Source organism: Mesoplodon densirostris, chromosome 13 (assembly GCF_025265405.1).
Source record: "Mesoplodon densirostris isolate mMesDen1 chromosome 13, mMesDen1 primary haplotype, whole genome shotgun sequence".
NCBI classification, from domain to species: domain Eukaryota; kingdom Metazoa; phylum Chordata; class Mammalia; order Artiodactyla; family Ziphiidae; genus Mesoplodon; species Mesoplodon densirostris.
In genome coordinates, this window is record NC_082673.1 from 48,750,000 (window position 1) to 48,760,233 (window position 10,234).

Here is a 10,234-nt window from a genome sequence, read left to right on the forward strand (position 1 = left end):
AACTATAAAATAATAAACTTATGTTGTTTAAACTGCTAAGTTTGTGATAATTTTTTATGGCAGCAATATAAAATACCACCTCTCATCAGACAAAGCTAAAAGTAGCTAACTGTTATTTTCTATACCCTACATGGAAATTAGTGAGATCAATAAGTTCATTAGGTGCATTTTCTACCTTCCAAGTTACCATAAGCAATAGTTAATTGGTAGACTTCTGTTCTCTCGTCTCCTGTAGCAATTTCCTCTCTGCTTTTTAGCTTCTACTAACAGTTTCCCCTCTACTCCTTTCAGCATTCTCAGGCTGTCTAGTCCTGAAGACAGTGCCATATACTTGGGTTTTTTTAGAGCAATACTAATTTCTATTATATTTATCTATTGCTTTGTACTTTCAGTACCAAGTTCTGTTGGATTTACCTATTGGTTTGTACTTCCAGTACCACTTTCTGCTTTTTTACTGCTTTTTAAGAATCCATCATCTTACAATTTAGTGGATTAAAACAACAATGTATTATTTTTCAGAAAGATGTGTTCAGCTGGTGGATCAGCTGGGTACTGAGCTCAGCTGAGAAAGCTGCATTGGCTGAAACACTGTCTCCAAATGTACTTTTACCCTGGGCTTCCTCTTTGCATGTCAGTCTCAGAATAGTACACTTAGAGGGCAAAGGCAGATGCTTCCAAGGCCTTATAATGTTACAGGGAAGAACAAAATCTGACTACATGTTGGATCTGTTTCTTTTACCTTAACCTTTTCTTCCCGTTGCTTTTGTTCACTAAGAGGATACTGTCTATACATAATGGCCTACCTCCGGGAACCCTGTCCCTCTGCCTGAATGTTAAGCCAAAGTGCCTTTGTTCAGGGAAACATCCTGACCCTGTCCACCTGTGGATGGCTAGGAGAAAGAAGAAATTAACACATCCCTTCCCTGAGACTGGCCATTCCAGGAGATATTTGTAAGACTTATGGCCTTTTTACTTTATTCCCTCACCTCCTCCCCCTCTCTGTTCTATAAAAGAAAATGGCATCCAGACTCCAATAAGCTGGTCTTTTGAGACACTAGTCTGCCATCTTCTCGGTATGCTGGCTTTCTGAATAAAGTCATTATTCCTTGCCTCAGCACCTCATCTCCTGATTTATTGGCCTGTCATGCAGTGAGCAGAATGAGCTTGGACTCAGTAACAATAAGCCCAAAGTTTTGGAACGTGTAAAAGTTTACTTCTACCACATTCTATTTGTCAGAGCAAATCACAAGGCCAGGTCACATTCAAACAGGCAGAGGGATAAGTTCAGTCTCTTGATGGAAGATGTGGCAGTTTCACATGCAGAGGAACATGGATGCAGGGAGATGTGATTCATTAGAGGTCATTTTATAATGATCTATCACAACCACAAACAATATTTTGTGTAAAAAAGGCATAAAGACAAAGGAAGGTTCTTCAAGGGACATGATGCTTTGGGGAAGTTTAATTTGAAATTCTAAAGTTCATTTGAGAAGGGTATTTTATGAATATCTATGCAAGATAGATAGATGTGCTTTCCTTAGCACATACCAGGGTACCATCTCTACTCTCTCACCCTGACCTCTGTTTCTCTACTCTGTGCCAGGAAATCCCAGGCTTGGAAATCAGATAAAATTATACTTGAATTCACTACCTCTGAGTAATGATCTTATTTAAGTTAGTTTAACCACTCAAAACCTCAGTTGTCTAATTAGTCTGTAAAACAGAGTAATCATACCTACCTTATGGAGTATCTATTATAATTTAATGAGAAAATATATGGAATGTAACTATCAGTGACTGGCATATAGACTTGTCATAAACATAAGCTTTTTTATCACTCTCCTCTTTTAGCTCTATTGGAAGGAAAACCAGGGGACAGGCATCACTGAACTAAGCTAGAAGCACAATGGGCCAGAACATGTTTGTATTTTTAACTTATTAATTGATCTACATTCACCTTACAGTTATTATATAGTACATCTCAGGTGTGTAGTCTGTATGCTTAATGCAAGAACTCTAGGGTATCACAGCAGGCCTGAGGGAGTTGTATTTATGCATGAATGGGGACTTCCCTGGCAGTCCAGTGATTAAGACTCAGCACTGCCAATGCAGGGGACACAGGTTCAATCCCTGGTCGGGGAACTAATATCCCACATGCCATGTGCCATGGCCAAAAGAATAAAAATATATGCATGAATGTTCCTAAGGCTTTTGGAAATGCCCAGTAAAAAGGACTTTGAGGAAATAGGGATTTAGATTTCACATGAAGGATGAAATATGAATTCCCCTTTGTTATATGCATACCCTGAAAAAGCAGGAAACTGGTTCTTAAGTGAAGAAAACTTGAAGGATGGGTACACACTCTGCTAAGACTAGGATAAATAGGTTTACCTTCAGCTCTGAGGGATTTTGTTTACTTCTCCAGCAAACAGAATTATAACTCTGAGAAAATAAGGCCATGTTCTGAAGTTGAAAAAGTGCAACGTTTTGCAAAAACAATAGAGGAGTGTTGAAGTCTTGACTATAGTCATAGAAGAGTTGTTTTTTTCAATTAATTAGTCCTAGATTGTCTCTTATTGTCTCAGTTTCATCAGCAAAATGGGAGATAGCTATCCTACATCTCACAGGATGCTAATAAGAGTAAAATAAGGTCCAAACTCTATAAGCACACCCCAACAGAACAGAGCAAAATGCAAAGTTCCATAGACAAAATTTGACTTGAAGTTGTGTGGAACTTTTCTTGTTGATCCAAAACTGATAGTTAGGGACCAAAACTGAGGCCAAAAAAAAGCAGTAAGTATCTCCACATACTAAATCAGCAGAACTGGCCCCTCAATAACCACAATTACCCCAATCCATATAAACAGAAGAATGAGAAGGAAGAAAATGGAAATTATTGAAGTCATGAATTGTTGGCTTAGGGAGTTCTTCTGTGGCTTCTCCCTGCCCTTTTCTGAAAAGTCAAGTGAGAAGTGCTCTAAGAATAATTTGCAAAGTTTGGATGTACCTGCATAAAAGGAAAACTAACACCTCATTTTCAAATTAAGACACAGACTACCTGCTCTTCCCAAAGTCTGTGTGAACAGGAAAAAAAGAATTGGTGAATTATGGCAGGGCAAACAGAAAGGCCTGTGGTGTAGCTCAGCTATCACTTCTGCTTTGATGAGAATGTGAGTTTCTTGTAGGCCAAAGTAGCACCACAAAAATTAGCTGGGTTTGTGCCATCATGATGGCAGGAACAGAAGAATCTAACTGCTGGGTGAAAAAACTCCAACAACCAGAGCCCATGAGGTATTCCACTGAGTACAAGAGCTGAGGAGGACTGGAAGAAGTTAAGCAGGACACCATAGATTGGGAAGGCCCTAAAAAACTCACATTTGTGCCTCCTCTAGAAATCCAGTATTTGAGTGCCTGCTGTGGAGAGAGTATTGCCAATGGCCAGTCAGTGTTGGCCCAAGAGTTAGTATCAAAGAACACAAGGAAGACTATGACAGCCCATTCACTCCCTCCAACTCCTCCCTGTGTCCACTTCTTGGAGGAGGTAGAAACTAGAAAAGGGAGGAAGGACCTGAAGCCCAGAGGTAAACTACATTCTTTCTCCCAAGGTGGAAAATGGGAAAGAGGCAAAAGGAAGACCATACCCCCTCCCCATTTCAGGTCCTTCAAGCCACAATATTAACAGATGACAGAAAAGAGGAAATCTTTGATTTGGATATGAAATTGGAGTTTTAGACTGGATGGATTTTTAATCACTGAAATTGACAAGGAAGTTATAGAATCTACCCAAGATGTGATGATGTGATAAGATATCTGTTACAGGAGGCAAGTGAGAATTTAAAATGGCCCTATTAGGGGCAGTATTTGTAGGAAACTATAATTGTTTCTTATCTGTACCTTGCTAAGTACTGTTTGTTTAATAACTTGTAGAGATAGATGATTAGATCGATAGATAGATATGGATAAATGTAGAAATATATATGACTGTTGCCTCAAATTCAAGCTTTTCTTTGATTCAAATATTTTTGATTAAAAATATAAGAATTTGGTACTAAATGCTGGGGCTACAAAGATGACAGGGCATTTAAGAGGTAATTGAGGTTAGGACTTCTCTGTTAGTCCAGTGGCTAAGACTGCATACCCAGTACAGGGGGCCCAGTTGGGTAAGAAAAATACAGTTGGGTAAGAAAAATACCTATTACCTCTTTAGAAGTTGGTATTCCCAGCATTTCCTCCTGTGAGATACAGAACCACATTCTAGTTTTCATTTCCACACTTCTAGGCTTTTTTTCATTTCTACTTCTAGGATTTAAAGGGCCTATCCTCCTGATACTTAAGTGAAACATCCCAGTTTATTTAACCAGTCCTCTATTTTTTAATTTTTCAGAATTGTTGTAGTATTTTTCTATTCATTCATTCAGCAAATGTTTATTAGGTACCTTCTATGTGCCGGATACTCTTTAAGGAGTTACAATATCCCTGACCTCATTATAACGAAAAATATAGGTAACAGTTTAACAAGGATATATAATATATCAGATGGTGATAAATGTTATAAAAGAAATAAAGAAGGGTAAGGGAAAATGGCAAAGATGGGTGGAGGAAGCACATTGCTTTTTTACATGGAGGAGTTAGGATAGGCTTCAATGACATTTAAACAGGTATGTGGACAGTGAACAGCAAGGCCCTGAGAAGGGAGCATGCTTGGTATATGCAGGAACAGCAAGGAAGCCTGAGCAAACTGAGCTGGGGGGTTGGGGTGGGGGGAGTAAAAGATGAGATCAGAGAATCTGATGGGGCAGATCGTATGAGGCCAGTTTGGTATATCTTCTGAGTTGAGAAAACTTTGGAACTCTTGTTGCCTTTTGAGCAGAGGAGTAATGATATTGTAAAGGAGCAGGACCCTATAAGGCCTTCCCAAGACAGACCTTCCCCCATATCCTCTGCTTTAGCTCCTCTCTGAAGTACCTAGATAACAGTATTTGATGCTCATTTCCTGAGTTGTTTTACAGATGTGAAAACCCCCTACCAAATGGAAGACATTAACTACTTGATGACCATGAGCACATAGCTCCAGGCCTCTTGGAGCCAAAAGATTGATAATGTTAACCCCTGTGACACCACCCTGTTCCCTCACCATCAGCCAGTCAGAGACTTGTGCACAAGCTGATCACATACCCTGCAACCACCTCCCTCACCTGGCTTTGAAAAATGCTTTTCCAAAATTTTGGGGGGAGCTCAGGGCTTTTTCAAGGCAGGAGCCACCTGTCTCCTTACAGGGCCCTGCAATAAACCTTTCTCTGCTCCAAACTCCAACATTTTGGTTTGTTTAGCCTCACTGTGCATTGGGCACACGAACTTGTGCTAACAATATGACATAGACCTTATTTTTTTAAATATTTATTTATTTATTTATTTATTTTGATTTGATTGTGCCAGGTCTTAGTTGCGGTAGGCAGGCTCCTTAGTTGTGGCTCAATGGCTCTTAGTTGCGGCTTGCCATCTCCTTAGTTGTGGCACGTGGGCTCCTCAGTTGTGGTATGCGAACTCTTAGTTGCGGCATGCATGTGAGATTTAGTTCCCCAACTAGGGATCGAACCCAGGTCTTCTGTATTGGGATCACAGATTTTTAACCACTGCACCACCAGGGAAGTCCCAACATAGACTTTAAAAGGATCACAAGGGCTATTATGTTAAAATTGGACTATAGGTAAGAAAGACAGAAGCAGTGGAGGTGGAAAAAAAAGGATCAGATTCTGGATATCTTATGAAAGCAAATCTAACATGATTTCCTTATGGATTTCACATAGTTTATGAAAAACAGAAGTTAAGGATGACATCAATCTATCTTAGAACACTTTTCTGATTATTTATTCCTGATAAAGGTTTTGAAGTGGTAGGCTGGATCAAAGGGTATGCACATTTTATCTTATTTTTTAAATATTTATTTATTTATTTATTTGGCTGTGCCAGGTCTTCATTGTGGCACACGGGATCTTCATCGCCACATGCAAGATCTTCATTGCAGCATGTGGGATCTTTAGTTGTGGCACGCAAACTCTTAATTGCAGCATGTGGGATCTAGTTCCCTGACCAGAGATTGAACCTGGGCCCCCTGCATTGGAAACACGGAGTCTTAGCCACTGGACCACCAGGGAAGTCCTCAAAGACTATGCACACTTTAAAATCTTTGGATATATATTGTCAGTCGCTCTTTAGAACCTGAGAACAATTTTTTACCCTCACTTGTGGTGTCTCACACTGTACATTTTTCAGTAGCCAAGGAAAATAACATTATTTTTACTGTGGATAGTTTAATAGAAAATATATTATTTTGTAGTTTACTTTATTCTTGATGATTCTGAATATTATTTTTGATCGTTGGTATTGGACGTTTTTCCACTGGGGAGTTCATCTTTTTGTTATCATTTATAGTTTTATTTATAAATTTAATAAACATTTTATTGATTGATTGATAAAACCTATTCCCTTTTCCTCCTGGGAATCCAGCTAAATTATATTTCCCAGCCATCTTTGCATTTAGTGGTCTTCATATGTCCAAATTTTGGCCAATGGAAGGTTGGTAGAAGTGTTATAGACCACTTTTAGACCAGGCCATAAAAACTTCCCTTACATCATCCTCCATGCTCTTTTCCCCTCTAAGATAGAATGTAGGAGATGACTCCCAAGGAGACTGGGGGAGTTACATGTTGAAAATGGCACAAGGAAGGAAGGATCTTGAGATATTACATCACTGCCTATAGGAGAATTGCCCACAAAGAACACCAGTTTTGCAGTGTTTTATGAGCAAGAACTATACTTCATTGTGTCAAGCAACTGAAATTTCAGAGTTTATTTATTACAGCAGGAGGTGTTTTTCCTAATTAATAAAAACATATATATTAAAGAGTTATAAAGAATTTATCTTCATATAGTAAATATATTTATCTTTTCTCTGTGTGAAGAAATGTAAAATTTTCTTCTCTGAATGTATACTGACATCCATGCTCCCTCATACTGAGAGACTAATCCATTCCTCTAAATTCTTTCTTTGAGTTGACAATTCCAAGAACAGTACACAATGGACTGAAAGTGGCCAAATACTCTCATGCATGCACACACATGCACACACGTGTGCGCATGCACACACACACACACATTTTCTGAAAGACTATCACACTTGCCTGATTGGTCACCAGAATTGCAACTGGAGCTCTGTTACTTTTGTTTCTTTGCCATATAAAACCCCTCTTGTTTCCCATTTTCCAGGAAACACTCCCTTTGGTTATTATTTCTATTGCAACAGCCTGAATAACATACCCATCCTTGAGTCCTGGACAACTTTTAAAAGTTAGACACATAGTAAATACAGTATATATTTTTCCTAGCTTATTGTTTGTCTTTTGATTTTGTCTGTGTTGAAAATATGTTTAATGGTTGTCTAATTTTCCACTATAAGCTGTCTCTATATATGATCTTTCTTTATATTCTCTGTAATTTAGAGCCCATGAAATATCAAACTGTCTTCTTTTGCTGGTAGAACTCCTATCCTCATTCTTTCTCAGTTTGGTTACACCGAGAATATAGGATGCATGAGAGAGCAATGTGCCATTTATTGCTTTCTCCCTCTCATGCCTCATTCACTCTCAAGACTACTCTCCCTTTTGGTTATTTAACTCTTAAAGTTATGCTTCAGGTCACTCAGTCTTTCAGAGGGATCCTGCCTCGTCTGGCTGGTCAGTTTGTCATTGACCTCACTTGTCACATATTCTCACTGATCACCCTGTCCACTCTAGTCAACACTAACAGGTCAAGCTAGCTAAACTCATCACAAAAGCTGCATGAAGTATAAAATGGCTTTCACTAGGCTAAAATAAAGCTATCAGCAATACTGCATTTCTTTGTGAAGGCTCCAGTGGAAAACCCAGTTTCTTACCTTTTCCAGCTTTAAGAGACCACCAGTATTCCTCACTTGTGTTCCTTTCTTCCATCTTCAAAGCCATCACCTTCAAATGTGTCCCTGACTCTCCTGCATTCTTTCACTTACAAGGACCTTTGTGATTATTCACATGGCTAATAAAGGATAACCTTTCCATCCCAGTATCCTTAATTTGATCATATCTGTAAAGTCCCAATTGTCATGTAAGGTAACATAGTCATAGGTTCCGGGATTTATTATATGGCGGACATCTTTTTTTTTTTAATTTTTTTAAATTTTTTGCTTTATAACAAATTTAATCAGTTATACATATACATATGTTCCCATATCCCCTCCCTTTTGCGTCTCCCTCGCACCCTCCCTATCCCACCCCTCCAGGCGGTCACAAAGCACCGAGCTGATCTCCCTGTGCTATGCGGCTGCTTCCCACTAGCTATCTACCTTACGTTTGGGAGTGTATATATGTCCATGCTGCTCTTTCACTTTGTCACAGCTTACCCTTCCCCCTCCCCATATCCTCAAGTCCATTCTCTAGTAGGTCTGTGTCTTTATTCCTGTCTTACCCCTATGTTCTTCATGACATTTTTTTTCTTAAATTCCATATATATGTGTCAGCATACAGTATTTGTCTTTCTCTTTCTGACTTACTTCACTCTGTATGACAGACTCTAGGTCCATCCACCTCATTACAAATAGCTCAATTTCATTTCTTTTTATGGCTGAGTAATATTCCATTGTATATATGTGCCACATCTTCTTTACCCATTCATCCGATGATAGACACTTAGGTTGTTTCCATCTCCGGGCTATTGTAAATAGGGCTGCTATGAACATTTTGGTACATGTCTCTTTTTGAATTATGGTTTTCTCAGGGTATATGCCCAGTAGTGGGATTGCTGGGTCATATGGTAGTTCTATTTGTAGTTTTTTAAGGAACCTCCATACCGTTCTCCATAGTGGCTGTACCAATTCACATTCCCACCAGCAGTGCAAGAGTGTTCCCTTTTCTCCACACCCTCTACAGCATTTATTGTTTCTAGATTTTTTGATGATGGCCATTCTGACTGGTGTGAGATGATATCTCATTGTAGTTTTGATTTGCATTTCTCTAATGAGTAAAGATGTTGAGCATCCTTTCATGTGTTTGTTGGCAGTCTGTATATCTTCTGTGGAGAAATGTCTATTTAGGTCTTCTGCCCATTTTTGGATTGGGTTGTTTGTTTTTTTGTTATTGAGCTGCATGAGCTGCTTGTAAATTTTGGAGATTAATCCTTTGTCAGTTGCTTCATTTGCAAATATTTTCTCCCATTCTGAGGGTTGTCTTTTGGTCTTGTTTATGGTTTCCTTTGCTGTGCAAAAGCTTTGAAGTTTCATTAGGTCCCATGTGTTTATTTTTGTCTTTATTTCCATTTCTCTAGGAGGTGGGTCCAAAAGGATCTTGCTGTAATTTATGTCATAGAGTGTTCTGCCTATGTTTTCCTCTAGGAGTTTGATAGTGTCTGGCCTTACATTTAGGTCTTGAATCCATTTTGAGCTAATTTTTGTGTATGGTGTTAGGGAGTGATCTAATCTCATACTTTTACATGTCCCTGTCCAGTTTTCCCAGCACCACTTATTGAAGAGACTGTCCTTTCTCCACTGTACATTCCTGCCTCCTTTATCAAAGATAAGGTGACCATATGTCCGTGGGTTTATCTCTGGGCTTTCTATCCTGTTCCATTGATCTATCTTTCTGTTTTTGTGCCAGTACCATACTATCTTGATTACTGTAGCTTTGTAGTATAGTCTGAAGTCAGGGAGCCTGATTCCTCCAGCTCCATTTTTCGTTCTCAAGATTATGGTGGACATCTTTGGTGGGCCATTATTCTACATCTCACAGGAGAATTTCAACACACCACAATGCAAAGCCTTCTCCATGATCTCTTCCTGACTCTGAAATGGTGTCTAGTCATGGACCACTCGGTGTAGAAATTTTTTCAGACAAATATCTCTTCTTTACTTCTTCATTTTTTCCCCTAATTACTATGAGTTTGTTATCATGAGTTAAAAAAAAATCTAGCAGAACCTAAAATATATAAAAACAAAAGTCAGAATATTGCACAAGAAATAACCCCTTGAAAGAAAAAACATTAACTTCAATTCAGAGTTATAATTAGAGATAAATAGGTAACTTTTGGTTGGGCTGATACAAGAAATATCTGTACTTACATATGATTTACTTTTGGTTTCTTAAAGTTTTAAAGTCTCTCTTGAAGATAATAGTATAAATTTCCATTTAGGAAACATTGATTAAAAGAA